This window comes from Tachysurus vachellii, chromosome 2 (genome assembly GCF_030014155.1).
Source record: "Tachysurus vachellii isolate PV-2020 chromosome 2, HZAU_Pvac_v1, whole genome shotgun sequence".
Taxonomy (NCBI): Eukaryota; Metazoa; Chordata; class Actinopteri; order Siluriformes; family Bagridae; genus Tachysurus; species Tachysurus vachellii.
In genome coordinates, this window is record NC_083461.1 from 12,015,812 (window position 1) to 12,033,362 (window position 17,551).

Consider the following 17,551-nt stretch of genomic DNA (forward strand, 5'->3'; position numbering starts at 1 on the left):
ATTTCTAATGCTTTATCAGTTTAAATCAGAAAACATATTCTGTGTGCCAATATTTAATTTATTATTCAATTAAGATATTGGATAAAAGATACATGCTCTCATTGCCAAAGTACAGTATGAATATGTGCAGGTAGTAGAAGTTGTAGTAACAACAACAACAACAACAATAATAATAATAATAATAATAATAATAATAATAATAATAATAACCTCACATTTAAAGTGTGGTTAAATAAAGAGCCCTATTTCATGTAGCATATCCCCCTCTGTTGGTCATAACATATCAAGACATATAGGATTTGTCGGAAGTAGCTGTGTTTAAACCCTGAGTAATAATGTATAAATTATTACTTTAATATCACAAATGTTTTTTCCTAACATTCATTCTTCACTTAGATGATACCTTATACCAAGGTTATGGAATTACAAATAATACAATTTAGAATTACAAAGAACATTATAATCTCAAATTATTCTATTGCACACACAGGAAAGCCAGAATGACTATAGATATAATACTAAGTAAAATATGCTGATGTTCTACAAGCTGGTAGATTCTTTATCACTTGTTGTTGATAGTTTTTTTTTTTTTAGATGTTTATTTGCATTTCCTAATTAATCATCCGACACTGGATTAAAATACACATGATAAAAATACAATGGTTTATATCCATTTACTTTGTATTTGTGAGTGATTCTGCTTAAAATCCATTCCTTTTTTTTTTATGTTTTTTCAGTTTTCAGCCTCTTGTCTTCTGCTTGTTCTCTTTTCAAACTGGTGTGTCAGGGTCTGCTTTAGAGTGGATGGGAAACGACGGATCTCTCAGAGTTCTGCTCTTACTGAAGTGAACTTGTTGAGCGTGATCTATCCCTGTTGGTTTATATTTGAAGCAAACATTAATTTTAATCAGAAACAATTGAAATGTGCATCTTTTATGTGTTTGAACATGTTCTGTTCGTTATTTTGCCTACCTTAATGATGGAGTAGATGAAGTCTCATACAGCAGAGATGAAGCTGAGGTATATCCAGAGCTCTTATCACAATCTTCATCCACTGTTGAATAAGACAAAGTTTCATGAATAAGTGTTAAGAAACCAGTAGAATGATATTTATTTTAATTATTAAATAGATTTATTTAATTTAGGAATATTTTAGCCGTTATACATTATTTTAAAATAATGCAGTGTTTAGCGTTCTAACTTATTTTACATATTCTACATATAAAACACAAATCTGTGGCCCTTCAGGACCCAGGGTTGGTGTAATTGTCACAATTTCAAATTCAGTCTTCTGAAACTCATGACTTTAACTGTAAAAAAAAATAGTCTTTAAAGAACATACTTAAATTATTAATTTGGTTAGAACACAATCAACACTATTATACCACTGCACTTTCATGATAAAATGAATTTTTAAAAAAAACTTACTGTGAGGTGGATCTAAGCGCATGCTGCCGTGTTCCTTTCTGACGTGTAACATCCTTTGTGAGGTTTGATTGCTGACAGTGGAACATTGCCTCTGAAATTTCTGACAGATTTCTTTGTCTAACTGAAAAGGACAGCTCTTGTTATTTATCACTACTTGTTCAATCTTTCTCATCAGTTCAGGGACTTGTACAGCTGCTTTCTTTCCTTTAGTGTCCATAACATGGTATTCTGTACCCACATTTTTCTACAAGCCACTGCAGTGCATCCCCTTCACTCTCAATGTGCAGTTCTATGTCTATGTCTTCCATCCAGGCCCCAGTAGTGAACAGCACTATGGTGTGATTCCAGACGCAGTCACCAAGAAGTTTCAGATATTCTTCAGCAATGCATCTGTTTGCCTCTTTGAAGGAAAAAGCTGCTCGTACAAACAAAAGGAAAATAACTGGTGCACCTTTGGAACAATGAGTGTGAACTCTTTGCACTATCTGCCAGGCAAGCTCAGCTGTTTCCTCCCAATCATGGACCCAGTCCCAGCCTGGAGTGTCTACTACAACTACCTGTCTTCCTGCTACTTGTCCATGTTGCTGCTCACTCTGAAAAGTCTTTTGTCTGGAAAAAAGGTTTTTGCCTAACATAATGTTTCCAGTTGTGGTCTTTCCAGCTTTTCTATAACCAATTAATACAATGTTGACCTCAGGATCACTAGGTGAGGCTCCTGTAAGCAAACAGAAATATTCAGAAATGATTTCTCAATGCATTTAGAGAACACAAAGATATGATGTAATGAAGCTAAAAAGTGATCCTGAATAATAAAAAAAAAAATCATGCTCAGGAAAGTAGTTTGTAGTTACATTTAACATTGTGTGTTTCTATCCTGTTATACTATACAAGATATAAACAGCCAGCCATTTATCTTTAATCAGAGTCCTATGAAAGTTCTGATTCTCCTGATGAATCTCTAATAATTAGACTGAGCATATAGTTACAGGGCTCTCAAGTTTTGAAGACAGGCAAGCGTGACATCTCCAATCCCCCAAAGTATTTGATGCGCTTGATTCTTGCCCGGTTTCATAGAGACAGCGGTCCTTTTTTCAATCCCTTCACTGCATATCTTTGTAGCATTAAGACTCAATTATTAATCATTTAGTAAAGTTAAAGTAAATGAAAATAAAGGTTTAACAAAGTGGATTAATATTTGTTAACATTTGTTATCATTTACAAATGAAAATGACCACATTCATGGTACTTTTGTCACCTTTTTCAGACACTGAACTAGTTAATCCTCTTTGTGCCTCTTCTGCCATCAGTCTCCTCTCTTTAGCTTTGTCTTCTGCCAGCTTCCTCTTCATTAGGACCTCCTGCAAAATCTTCTGGTCCATTTCAAAATGGCCACCACCGTTACTAGCAACAACCTCATCAATCTTTTCCAGCAGCTCAGAAACCTGAGAGCGATCATCCTTTTTGTTGTTGTTGAACACATGGTACATGTTGTTACATTTCTGCACTAGCCACTGCAGAGCTGTCCCTTCAGTTTCAATAAACTGCTCAATCGTTGTTTCTCCCAGAAAGTTCCCACAGGTGAACAGTACCATGGTGTGTCTCCAAACATTCTCACCAAAAAGCTGGAAGTGACCCTCAATTGTCTTCTTGTTCCTTTCAGATAATGAAATGTCTAAACGAACAAACACAAGCAAAATATGGGGTCCTGGAGGACACTGAGTTACGCTAAGTACCAGTTCCTGCTTGCAAAGCTCAGTAGTGTACTCGACTGGGTGAATTCTCCATCGTCCTGGAGTATCCACTACAGTAACATGCCTTCCTTGAACGTCTCCTTCACTTTTTACACACTTTGACATCCTCTTATTTGGAAATGTCACAAATTCTTCCTGTGCCAGGATTGTGTTTCCTGTTGAGCTCTTTCCAGAAAACTGATATCCTGTTAGCAAAATTCTGATTTCAGAACTGTGGCTTGTGCTTCCTATAAAAATAAAGTGCAGAATGGCATCAAAATTCTTAATAAAGAAATGATATGGAACATTGACATAAGCTAACAGCTGGCTATTTTTATTTACATTAAAGCTGCAGTGTACAGTTGTTCTGTCACCGATGTGATATTACAGACGTTTTTAGCTGGATAGATAACTTTAGTTAGCCAGCATGAGCTGTTGGCTCTGTGTTGTATACTGATTCCAGACAATGAGTACAGATACTCTGTGGCATTGATGATCAAACCTTATACAGCAATCAGGATCAGATAACTGTACTCTACCACACAAGCTCTAGCTGGAAACAAGAGGTTCTGGACTTAATCCTAGTGTTTGGTAAGTGTTCTGATTACACTGTGTAGAAAGAAGCTTTTTATTCTCACACATCACAAGCTCCGAAGCAGCTTAAAGTTGCTTTGTTCTAAAAGTAAGAGCATTTTTAAAAATGTACATATAATCTCCTTAAATCCTACAGACAGGATGAGTGATCATAAGTCTGATTTACCAACAATGGATATTATAATAAATATGTAATATTCTACTTACCCATTTTTGATCTCAGCATCTCTCTCAGTTCCTTTGTCTTTTGTAGCCTTTGTTCTGCTCGTTTATCTTCAGCTTCCCTCCATTTCTGAACAAGGTAGATCTTCCCGTGTATCTCATAGTGTTTGCCTTTGTTTTTCTGTACCATGTCATCTATCTTCTTTAGTAGTTCTCTGACCTGAATACTATCACCCTGATTTGTGTCACTGAGAATGTGATATCTGTGTCCACATTTATTTGCAATCCTCTTGAAAGCTTCTCCTGATTCCTTAACACATTTTCCTTGCTGTTTGCCACATGAGTATAATAATATTGTATGATCCCAAACTTCCTGGCCAAGAAGCTCTGTGTGCTCCTCCATTGAGAGAGCCATGTCCTTTGTGACCTCCTCCTCACCAATAGCTAGAAGGATGGCGTGAGGTCCAGGCTCACACAGAATCATACTGAGCATTAGTTCTTGTTTATCTCGTTTTGATGTGTCAATCAGAGGAAGTCTGGACCATCGATTAGGTGGGACTACCACTGTTACTTTTCTACCAGCTATCTCTCCATCTCTCTTTATGCACTTGCTACTATTCTGAGATACAAACTCCTCTCTCCCAAGGATGATGTTTCCAATTGAAGCCACGTTTACCTCACGGGGTCCAATTATGATAATCCTCAGATCTGAGAGACATGTGAAATTTATAGTCAGTTATGTGATCTTGTTATAAAGCAGTACATGTGGCCTGTCACGCTAATGATAAAACAAGGAAATACAGTAGATGCAAACACTTCTTTGTGCTATAGCATATATGCAAAACAGTATACAGTGACTTGCAAAAGTATTTATCCCCCTGGAATTCATCTAATTTATATTTGAATAACCAATAATAAACATACCTATGTATTTCATTCTGTTTTTCAGTGTGAAGAGACCAACATTGAGAACTGCATAAGATTCAAAGCATTAAGTGTGACTCAATCTAAATTCATTCCATATCTTATTCTACATCATCCCTACAGTGAAATATGGTGGTGGCAACATTATGCTTTTGGGAATTTTTTCTTTAAAACCTCCTTTAGTACCTTTTTTGTGTCTACAACAGCCAACCTGAAGTCTGGAGCCAATTTGCCAGGACAAATGAGTGAAAAATCATTCCCAAACAGTGCACAAAAATAATAATAGACCCAGACATAATAATAGACCCAATAAAAAAAGACCCAGACAGACTATGTTATTGAATAGTTTACTAGTTAAGAAAGCAGCATACAGAATAATTTAATCATTATTCTGTAAGGTTTTCTGTCAACTAATGTATTTTTCTGTCAAAATGTATTATAATGGCATATTACAGTAGTTAATAATCCAAATCTTATTAAATCATTTAAAGGCACTGAAAACCTTTCCAAGGCACTGTACAGTGCCCACTTACCTAGATTTTATGCATTTGTTGACACATTCAGCAACCTTAATGGCCTTTATCATTTAATTTACTAAACATGTCTAACATTTAAATGTACAATCATAAGGTGATAAAACCTTGTTGGTTACAAAAATATTTGTCCTCAACCCTGACCAGTTTATACTGATGAAAAGCATTCTCACAGCATGATGCTCCCAGCACCATGATTCACTGTGGTTTGGTGTTTTCAGTATGATGAGACGTTACAAGGATTACTCTTGTAACCTCTTGTAATCTTCGTGGTGAAGTTTGTTAATGTATGTTATCTTCACAACATTCTTCTTCTAGAAACAGGTGTGTTTATATCAAGATCACATGACACATTAACTGCAAATTTCATAGTGGTGGAATAATTATACAATGCACTGTAATGTTGAGCATTAATGCTAAAGTTTTTGCTATTTGCTTTACACACATGATCAGAGAAACAATGACAACTGACCAATAGTTTAAGAAGTATTTGTGAAATTTACCTGACTCTTGAGGTGAGTCTCCAATTGAAGCCATTCTCAGTGCTGTCACAACATAGAAATATGTTCACACTCAAAATGTAGAGATGGATAAACAAGTACACAGAACTTTTAATGTACTCCATCATTTAAAAATAGAAATCATACACAGGATAAATCACACACACACTATCTTTAGTTGATATGAGGATGTACAGTAACCAGATGTATTATTAAAAGTCTTTATAAGAACAGTTGTTTTTTCTGCCCTTACTCCTGAATTTCAAGGTAGATTTTGAAAATCACACAGACCAAACATTAAGCTGATTTATTAATCACTGTGCATATTTGGTCTATTAAACTAAAGAAAATGAGTAAAAATGTCTTTTTAATTTACCTGTATCTTGATCTGTATGGCCGAACCACTCCTCACACAGTACAGTGAGAAATGAAGAGTGTACAAAAACACAATCTGGTGTACTCAGAAAACTGGATGGACTACATTGTGGAGAAAATGAAACCAAAAACTCAACACAGACTCTAAGATAAAAAAACATTTTTAGTCACATACCAAATACCAACCTGCCCAACAAAACAACGGAGAATGAGGAAATGTCAGGTGATTTTATTTTTGCGCTAAAATCTTCTGGTAAATTAAAATATACAAACTCCACAACAATCCCAATGTGTTTGTGTAATCTAACTCTCATCTAATCAAACAAATACACATCTAGATTTTTTTTTAAAGTTGCTGATACCTAAAAAAGGTAGCAGAACAGTGACTGCATATTTTAACAGTTCACTGTTCATTCTCTGGTATTATTTTATATATATTCACAAAATATTAAAATTGCATACTATTATATTCCATTATAAAAATGTACATAAAATCGAGGGGAACATTCACTGTAGAATCTGAGCAAGGAGACTTAATTCACCTCCAGTTCAACATTATTTAATTAAATTTACTCTCTCACACACTACACCCTCACTAACTATTCAGTCACACCCACAGCTTTCAGCACCTGAAACAGTGGAATCTGTGATGGCTTGAAGGTCAGGCTGTGAGTGACATGGATAGAATATATATATATGGATGGATACAACTTTATTGTCATTGCATAGTACAGGTACACAACAACGAAATGCAGTTTGGCATCTACTGTACCAGAAGTGCAAAATCTAGCAGTCGGGCAAAAGTGCAGATAAATATCTAGCATATTTACAGCAAGTGGTATATATGAAAGTGTAACCGGTGTTAAAAGGGATGTGTATTAATTAATTTATTTTTAATTCACGCAAAATCCTTGCTTTTGGTTGAGATTAATAACGATGTACTCGAAGAATAAAAAGGGAAAAAGGAACAGTAAAGTTATTTTATTTTTTAAGTTTTGTGGGCATTTCGTCTGTGACGTCAGCACCACGCGCTCTCGCTCCAGTCCGAATGAGACCTGAGCAGAGCGAGGTTGGTGTTTTAAGCGCTCCGGTTTATAATGTGGAAAAATAATAAAATGTTATTGTTAAATAATGGTTCCTTGTTAGTTAAAATATCGGAAGAATATATATGTACAATAAAACGATGTAACATGAAAGTGTTTTACCTGCAGCAGAAGTTGTGTTTGTAATTGAGGGAATGCAGTGTCACGTTGTCCATTAGCATAAAAGTTGGCCTGTTAAGCGTGGTTGCTAATTCCGTGTTTGTGTCGGAATGTTTAGCAGGGGCAGGCGACGAGTGTGCAATGGTTAAAACTGCATGTTTCTGATTTATGCAGGTATGGAACCATCTCTTTATTTTCTTGGTGCATAACCATGTTGGTTATATGTGTATGTATATATAACTATATCTCTTAAGATGTTAGTATAAAAACTTGATGATACTGTTAATGAGAATGTTCTTATTTCTGATACATATGTAATAAGTAATTGAGTTCTCCTATATAATTTACATATGGTATTTATCATCTTATCTTATCTATATATAGTTATTGTGAAATACAATGTTTCCTGTATTATGCTCTCGCTTCAGGCCGAATGAGACCTGAGCAGAGCGAGCAGGGGCAGGCGACGAGTGTGCAATGGTTAAAACTGCATGTTTCTGATTTATGCAGCAATTTTGGATAAAGCACAGCCATTGAATCAGCAGATGTCTCTGGTCTCTTATTTTACATCGCACAAGAACACAACGCAGAACGGTAGCCAGATACGACACAGAGGGCCAGACCGGCTACAAAAGCGTATACAGTAAATAAATATTACAGAATTACAGAAATGGTTCTAAGGCTATGGCATTGAAGAGGAATGTGCAGAGTGAAAGGTTACAAGATTAATGGCATTTAAGGAGTTATCAAGCTGAATAAACAGTCTATTATATATATACGTATATATACACACACACACACACACACACACACACACACACACACGTTATATACACATAGATGAATGTGAAATGTTGGGCAGAATGTACAGTAATAATATAAAGATACATATAGCTAAAAAAAAGTGTAGATGTAATGAGGAGTAAAATGGATAAACTAAGTAATATGTACTTGTATTGTACAGAGGTTATATACAGTGGTTTGTTTTGTGTTTGTTTTGTAGTGATCTAGCGGTGTAGTGTAGAGTTCAGTAGTGTGATGGTGGATGGAAAAAAGCTGTCCCTGAACCTGCTGGTTCTGGTGCGTATGTTCCTGTATCTCATTAGTACATTATTACATCTGTAAAAAGTCATACTAGACAATCATGGACTTTCTCTGCCCTCTCTCCACTAAACCCAGGCTTTCAGATGTGTTGTGCAACAATCAAAGAGAGCTAAGATCATTTGAGAGAAAGTGGAAGAAATCACAACGTGATGCAGATCTTGACTCTTACCGTAAACTCCTGTCCAAGTTCTCCTCAGACTCTTCTGCCAAGACTTTCTTCTACTGTACAAGGAAAAGCTTGAAGCTTCGACACAAGACCCTCGTAAGCTCCACAACATCACCATTTCTTTACTCAACCACACAGGTCCACCTGCTACAACCTCCCTGACTGCAGAAGACTTTACTTCTTTTTACCACAAGAATTAAGAAAATCTGCAGGACCTTCACTTCTGTCCCGACTGGAACTCCTGATTTAGGCTCATGGTATCTTAAGTCTGTAACCTAGTAAACTGGAGTTAATGTATTCAATGATAAAGGCTTAAAAGCATTTTCCATGTCGCTCTGGATAAGGACATCTGCCAAATGCTGTAAATGTAAATGGTGTGATGTGGCCACTGCGTTAATCAAATTATATTACTTTTCCATTTTAATTCAGAAAACTGCCAGCTTTACTAATGCTGCATGGAAATGTTGTGGAATGAACAAAAAGACTGGAAAACAAATAAACCTTAAACAAAGAAAATGATAGTAATTGACAGCTTTTTACAATTTAACAAACCGGAAGGACAAACAAATGAACAAACAAACAAACAAACAAAAACGTGAATAGACAAAGATACTCCAAGAGGCTGATAAACCTCTTCTAACCTCTGTCCATATCCACTGCTTGTTTCTTGTCTTCTTAAATCCCTTTTCAGTGCATTCACATCAGCACATTTGTACATCTGTGTTCCCAGGTTTATTACTAGGATATATCTGAAATAGCATTTAATAGAAAGGCTGGCTCACATTTACTGATAAAATGGACACTATTGCACTTATACCAGTAAACATGCAGATAACACCAGGAAGTCTATCTTGATTAAAACAAAACCATTCATCCAGAAAGCTTGGTTAACTTACCATTTGATAAATCATAACCTCTGGGTTACAGGCATACCATGAGTATGTCGGTTCCAAAACACCTGAGAAGAGTTAGTTTAATCAACCTCCAACTGGTTACCCAGAGTTTATGCGCGTGCACGGTGCATGTATAAAGACATTTTCAATGGATCGCCGATTTCACGAGTCACCATGGAAACTCAAAGCGAAAAAAGAGAGCGGCGTATTTCACAGAGGCGGAGTTGGAGGTTTTAATGCACGCTTATGAGGAGTTTAAGCCAATAATATTAAAAAGAAGCAATACAGCTGCATCAGCTAAAGCAAGAGACTTGGCTTGGCAAAAAATAACGGACAGAGTAAATGCGTGTGTATTAAATTACAAATTTGGTATTGGCTCCCGTTTTATTATAATGCAAAATAAATGACTTATACATCCTTTTGAATATGTTATATCACTATGAAATCATTTACTTTTCATGCCATTTATTTCTTTATTTTAAAATAATAATGTATATTTCTTATTTAATAAGGTGTAATCCTTCTGGAGCCACAAGAACTTTAAGCCAAGTCAAAATGAAACACAAAAACATTCTGCAAAAAGGTAATATTTGATTACACAATTACTGAACTATTATTATAACAGGATTTAGTATATTCATTCTGTCATGTAGCTAATAGAAAGAAGACTGAAGCCCGTCTAACTGGCGGGGGCCCACCACCACCTCCCCTCACCCCATCTGAGGAGCTGGCTCTGTCCCTTAATAAAGGGCGACCAGTGGTTGCTGGCATTCCAGGGGGCAGTTCATCGCACACACCATGCACCACAAGTGATGGTGAAAAAATGGTGAAATGTAAGTTTACCTCTATGATTTGTTTTCATTTTTTGTCCTAATAAATTACTATCTCTGTCACTTAAAGGCTTTTTGAACAAGATTAATTTTTATGTAGGCTTATTTTATTTAACTGCATATGATGTATAGGCTACTGTGATCTTAGTCTGACATGTTACTCTTTTCATGTATTATTTTCTTTGATAATATTGAGAATTTAATGGGTTGTGTGTTCTTATAGATACTGATGGACGGATTGTATTATTGGACCCTACAGAAAGAACACAGTCTGTCACAGTTGTAAGTGATTTGTTGTCAGGTACCTTTAGTTGCTTTTAGGTTTTTTTTTTTGCCAGATAATGTATACTTGAATATTTCTCCTGTAGGATGAAGATGATGACGATGAAGAGGCCACATCTGCTGTGACAGAAGTGGACAATGCTGGTAGATCCACTGAGGTATGATGCATACCATTATAATGTATGGCCCCTTTTTACATTAGAGTAACAAACTGTCATTGTCCTTTCACAGTACATACAGTACCTATGGATTTGCCCACAGATGAGGGTCCTTCAACCTCAGCACACAATCTAAGCAGGCTGAGAATTTGTGTCCAGGTGTCCATATTTGAATTTTATTGTCTGACCAAACAATCTCATTCATTACATTTTTTCCACCTTCCTAGTTGCCAGCAAAGGAGTTGTATAAGGTCCATCTTCAAAAACAAATAAGAAAAAGTGACATGGAGATGGACCATATACAGCTTCAAATGGAAGAGAAAAGGCTCCTCATTAAAAAAGCAGCGCTTAAAATTGAATTACTGGAGCATCGCCTTAAGGTGAGTTAATATTCTGGCTGAATATTAATATTCTGTTGCATGTTATATTCTGTTGCATGTTAAAAGTGTGTGTGTGTGAAGCAATATAAAAAAAACATTTTATTGAATTTTACTTTTATTGTTTTTCAGGAAATAAAGAAATACACTGCCTGGCAGACCAGTGCAAAAAAATTAATGAAAGTAATTTTGACAGATCCTGTCTCTCAAAAGTCTTCAGTCTCTGTTGGCCTCTAAAATCTGTAGGTGTTCCTCTGGGCCATCTTCCTCAATACAAGGAGGGTGGCTCTCTCCTCTTATAGTGGCAATATTGTGAAGCACAACACAAGCCACTATAATTTCGCATGCCCTCTCTGGACTAACCCGGAGCCCACGCAGACACTGAAACCGAGATTTGAGGATCCCTATAGTCATCTCCACCTTGGCCCGTGTTCAGCTGTGAGCCAGGTTAAACTGTGTCTGTGGTCCACGCTCAGGTTCAGGGTAGGGTGTCATTAAATAGGGCAGACAAGGGTATCCATTGTACAAGGGTATCCATTGTACTTGTGGATGTACATTGTACATCCACAAGTAACCATTGTACTGTCCTGTAATGATTGAAGTGTACAACACAAATATAGTAAAAAGGAAAAAAAACAATTGTATAAAGCAAAACATACCCTGCTGAAATGTCTGGCATAATTATGACTCGCGGAAAATTCTGGCAGCATGCACAGATCCTGGCCATTTTGCCTCGACATTGGTAATGATTTGGGTTGCCTCACATATTACCTAGTTAGTGGAAAAAGTAATGACTTTAATGATTTTAAGAAGGGAAAAAATTAAGTCGTTACCTGCACATTGATACTATGAATAGATTTCCTATTAACATGATCTCCCTCATTTATTGGTGGAGCTTTAATAGGAATGTGAGTGCCATCAATGCACCCAATTACATTTGGAAACCCTGAAACTGAAAGTTATGGAAGTATGAAGTGTGTGTGTGCGCATAATGAATACATGTATAGATATAAATAATATGACTAAATATTAAATATGCGTCATAGATTTTACTACAAAGGACAAACCTGCCACTCTGTGGAATTCGTCTTTAATAACAAGCAGAGGTTTATGGCCAGGGCAAGTGGCACAAACGTGGGTAAGAACTGTTTAAGTGCCAGACATACTGTACGAACGGCTCTACACACAGTTGCCTTTCCCACATGCTCTGAATCGCCCACACTGTACAAAAAATGGCCAGACGCAAAAAACCTAAGTGCTATGCACAGAATGTTTTCTGTGCTAAGCGCAGAACCGCGGTTTGTCACATTTGCGATATGCGGTTTTAAAAGACGTGTTAAATAAACTAACGAATCTTTTGAAAAACGATAACACTCTTTCAAATATTCATTAGGGTATGCAAACACATGAATACGCGGTCTTATAACCCTCTCCCGACGAAAAAAACTCGTATAATTTGTGCTTCTACGTCCGCAGGATCCTCATCAAAAGGGCACGCCATGCTCACCAACCTTCTGGAACGAAGTTACACTGAAACATAACCTGCTCCCGAGCAGGTTATCTTCAGAGAGTCAGTTGCTATGGTTACATACATACCCAGAAAGTTACCTCCGTTTTTGGGACCGAAAGTTGAGGTTATCCACGAACTTACCCTTAAACATACCCAGGTATGTCACATAGCCTGCTTTCTGGAATACCCCCCAGGAAGTCTATCTTGATTAAAACAAAACCATTCATACCTAGAAACAATTTAAAACCTCCATCATGACAAACAAGCCTGTTAAGGATGATTGATTTCCAGTTCACATTCATTCTTTAAAAAAATAAAGAGAGAAACACTCATAACATCTTGTTGAAATACAAAGTGTTGTTAAGGACACAGGCTTAAGGAAACATTTTTAGAAACATTGCAGTTTTTCTAGCTTCTGTATTGAGCTGCAGGAAGTCCTGCTTCCTCTTCATGTTCATGTCCACTATATTTCACACATTAATACATACAAGAATGCAACAGGGACCTAGGAAAATGTGTAGTGGCAGAGAGGTAGAAAAAAGGAAGGTAGAAAAGGTAGAAAAAAGGCCACAGAATCTTCCGATGTCAGCTGCATCTGACAAATCACGTGTATGAGAATAGTTAAAACTTTTGAGAACCCGTTAATGTCCAATCCGTAATCCACAGACTTTATGAACCACAAACCTGCATGTTGGGCGGGTGAAGGCATGGTTAGCTGGGGCAGTCATGGCTATTAGTATCTTTAGTGGTATCTTTAGTGTCTAATGGCTAATAGTTTGCAGTACCTTGATGTTTCTCTCCAATTCCATATGCACTATTCCTTCATGGCAGAGCTCTAAATAGGATACAGTTAACAGCAGTCATAAGGGGTTGATTTAACATGCCCTCAGTTAACTTTTTAGCTGGTCTTCATACCGCTTCATAACGCAGTTATGTAGTTGAAGGTGCCTGGTTTGAAAAAACTTTTGTCTGTGATTGCCGAAGGCTACAGAGGCTTGTGGATTATTTGGTTGATGTTGCAGCCCTCAGTGAGAAAATTACCCAAGAATTTGATAGATGGAACAATTGTGAGTGGACAGTGTAGGTAGTGTTGCCTGACAAGCCCTGACAATGCTGTAGGCCTTCACACCAATGGAAAAGATGATTTACAGATATTCTGGGGTGTGAACCACAAACACGCAATAGTCAGAATACTGCAACTCAAGGTCCTGCACTGCTAAGGCCTTGCGTATTAAAAAATTCCATCCAGTCTGAAAGTTATGATGATCACAATATTGCTTTCCAGCCTGTCATGGAGAGGTTTTGTGAAAAATAACAGGAAGAGCTGAAGAGCACTGGTGCGAACACACACCCTTGTTTTACCAGAGTGCATACAGTAGATTAAAAGTTACAGATTCCTGTCCCTCTGTAGTCTAACGTGCCACCATCGCACTGTGGAACTGTGATTGGATATTAACAAATTTTCTTGGACAGCCAAACAGCAACAGATATTCTGTTAGGTTCTCCACCAATTTTGTTAGCATGACTTGCTAGGACTTTACCTGCAGCAGCTAGCAATAATAGGTCATTACTGTCACCACAGCTAGATTTGACAAGCTTGTTTTTGCAAGAAATTATAATGGCATTCAACTGCAAAATGCCAAACTCCAAACATGTTAAGGGATAAAGGGATATTCTCCTGGTCCCAGGCCTGCAGCAGGAATTGATAGATCATCCTGGTAAACCGTGTTTGATTAGCTCCATGGGACTTCTTATTTTTGAGGTAGATGATGACTGCTAACACCTCTTGAAAGTTGGGGGGTGGATGATAAGTTAATAATCGACTGATTAGCCCAAGAATAGAGCAATCAGTTGATGGCTGTTGGTTGAGGAGGGTTTCAAAATGTTCAGCATAACTTGCCAAGATGCTTCTCTAAGTGCCTAATATAGTCTTCATGGTATAGTGTAAAGTTTATCTGCTTGTTATTAGCTTTCTTAGGATGCTGTGGGGGGCACATTTTGATGCCAAGCTTGATCATTAACACATGGTGATCTGTCCAGCATTTTGCAGCTCTTCATATGAGGTCAATCACATGCCAGTATTTAAGTTGTGGATGCATACAATACATTTTGTATGTAGTTTTTAGTTGAAATAGAGTGTTTGTAATAGGGAGATCATGCTAAACAGTGGTAGCTTCCTCAAACCATTTGTGTTAACCTACCCAACACCATGTCTGTGTCTACCACTCTATAAATACCTGTTTCATCCCATACTAGCATTGACGTTTCCAAGAAGAATAATTTTGTCATTCCTGGGAATACGATGAAGGGTGACAACTAATAGCTGATAGAAGCTATCCTTCACACTGTCTGATGGCAGTGTCGGTACATATGAAATTACTATAGTAGAAGAGCGAGCAATATTTAGATTATCTTTGTCTACAGTGCAAACCCTAAATGCAGTTTTTCAAACTACAAATCATGTTTATAATGTTTTGGCAGTTTAATAAATGTATGACCTACTGTACAAAAAACATAAAAACAATGTTTGCAAAAGTTTACTTTATTATACAGTTAAGATAAAGTTGTCAAAAGTACGTTGTTAAAAAATACGTATGTACAGATAATAATAGAAGTAATAATAATAATAACAACAACAACAATAACAACAACAACAACAACAACAGCACATTTAAAGTGTGGTAAAATAGAGCCCTAGTTCCTTAAGTATTTCTCCTTCATAGCCCACAACCTATAAATACATAAGTTTTGTAAGTTTTTTGTACAAATTATGAGTACATTTTATTAATATAAGTTTCTCTGCTTACACCAAGTATATAACAAATATATAACAAGGTATAAATCACAAATTAGGTATTACACAAGTTTACTGACATTTATTCTTCACTTAGATAATACCTTATACTAATGTCATACTTAAATACAAATAATAAGAAAAGTATTCAGACTTTATGTACACTTAATTTTATGTTTTCTGTAACTCAGTTTTCAGCCTCTTGTCTTCTGTTTGTTCTCTTATAGATTTAAAAACTGGTGTGTCAGGATCTGCTTTAGAGTGGATGGGAAACGACAGATCTCTCAGAGTTCTGATCTTACTGAAATGAACTTGTTGAGCGTGACATATCCCTGTTGGTTGAAGCAAACATGAACGTTAGTCAGATACCAATGAAATGTGCATCACATACAGTATGTGTCTGAATATGGTCCATTTATTATGTTGCCTACCTTAATGATGGAAAAGTCACAGGCTGCATTGATAGAGATGAGCCAAAGCCAGAGCTCTTATCATCATCATCATAATCATCATCATCCACTGTTGAATAAGACAGTTTTCTTAATAAGTATCAAAAAATCTCCAAATTGACATTTATTTATTTTTAGGCAGAACAGCAGATTGACAAATTTAATGAAGGTGTATTTTAACCATTTTTCAAATAAAAAAAACTTCTAGTGGGAGAACTAAAAAATTTAAAAACTTATTTGTTAAAAAAAGAAAAGACTGATGTTTTTTTTTAAAATTTCCATTAATTAAAATTAAATTAAAAAAATAAAATAAAATAAAACCCTTATGTTAGGGGTCCAGGGTGGGTGTTCTTTTGATGTGTAACCCTTTGTGGGGTTGATTGTGAAGGGGAATTTTTCTAAATTTTAAGTTTCTTTGTCTAAAAAAAAGGCAGTCTGTTATTTCCATTTTGTTCATTTTTCTTTTTAGGGACTTTTCGTGCTTTTTTCCCCTTTTTAGTCCCCAAAAACATGGTTTGTTAAATTTTTTAAAGCATGAGTGCTCCTTCCTTATGTGAGTTTTGTCTTGTCTTTTTGCCCCAGTATGAACAGCCTGGGGTGTGTTCCCCGACGCGCCCCAAAAATTGATTATTTTAGCATTCCAAAAATTTTTTTCTTTTGAGGAAAAAAGTGGGTAAAAAAAAGGCCCCCGGTGCATTTTGGGAAACCCAATGGGTGAACACTGCCTTTGCTTCAAGTGGTTTTCCCCCAAACATGGCCCAGTCCCCTGAGTGAACCCCCCCCGTTTCCCCTGTACTTCCCCTTTTTTTGTGTTTAAAATTTTTTTTGGGGAAAAAAAGGTTTTTCCCAAAAAATTTTCAGTTTGGTTTTCCAGCTTTTCATCCAATAATCATGTTGACTGGACCCCTGACGAGGCCCTGTAAAAAACAAAAATTAAAAGGTTCTAAATTTTTAGAGCCAAAGATAGATGTTAAGCTAAAAGTGATCTGAAAATAAAAAAAAAATCTGTTCGGAAGTTTTTGTGTTACTTTAAATTGTAAAAAAAGTGTGTTTCTACCGTTTAACCCCTTTTTGGTAAACCCCCCCTTCACAAGGGATATTTTTTTGTTTAAATGAAAACCCCACTCAGGGTTTTTGACTTTTTCGATTTGACTGTTGATCTCTTTGTGTTTTTGATTTTCCCCTCTTTTGCTTTGTTTTCCCCCATCTTTTCTTTGGCTCTGAAAATTTTTGGTCCTTTTCAAAATGCCCCACGTTCCCCAAATCAATTTTTCCAGCGTCAAACCCGGGGCGATTTTTTGTTTTGGAAACATGGTCTTTGTTAATTTTGCCTAAAAGCGGTTTCCCCCTTTTTTAAAAAAGCTCTTTTTTTCCCCAAACCCCCCCGGTGAACGCATGGTGGCCAAACTTTTCAAAAAAGGGAAGGGTCCTTTGTTTTTTTCCTTTATAAGGAAATTCTAACGGAAACACAAGCAAAATGGGGGTTGGGGCCCCTGAGTTGAACCCGGGGCCCTTTTGCAAAGTAGTGTATCGAAGGGTG

At 36.6% G+C, this 17,551-nt stretch overlaps 1 long non-coding RNA gene and 1 pseudogene across 1 annotated transcript; one reads left to right on the forward strand and one right to left on the reverse strand.

Annotated features, from left to right (window-relative positions):
* Positions 1-130: 130 nt before the first annotated feature.
* Positions 131-6,279, reverse strand: LOC132863933 (GTPase IMAP family member 8-like; annotated as a pseudogene).
* Positions 6,280-10,102: 3,823 nt separating this feature from the next.
* On the forward strand, positions 10,103-12,958 carry LOC132863904 (uncharacterized). Its single transcript, XR_009650163.1, has 3 exons — positions 10,103-10,723; positions 10,810-10,881; positions 12,735-12,958. It is a non-coding gene; the product is annotated as an uncharacterized LOC132863904 (long non-coding RNA).
* The last annotated feature ends 4,593 nt before the right edge of the window (positions 12,959-17,551 follow it).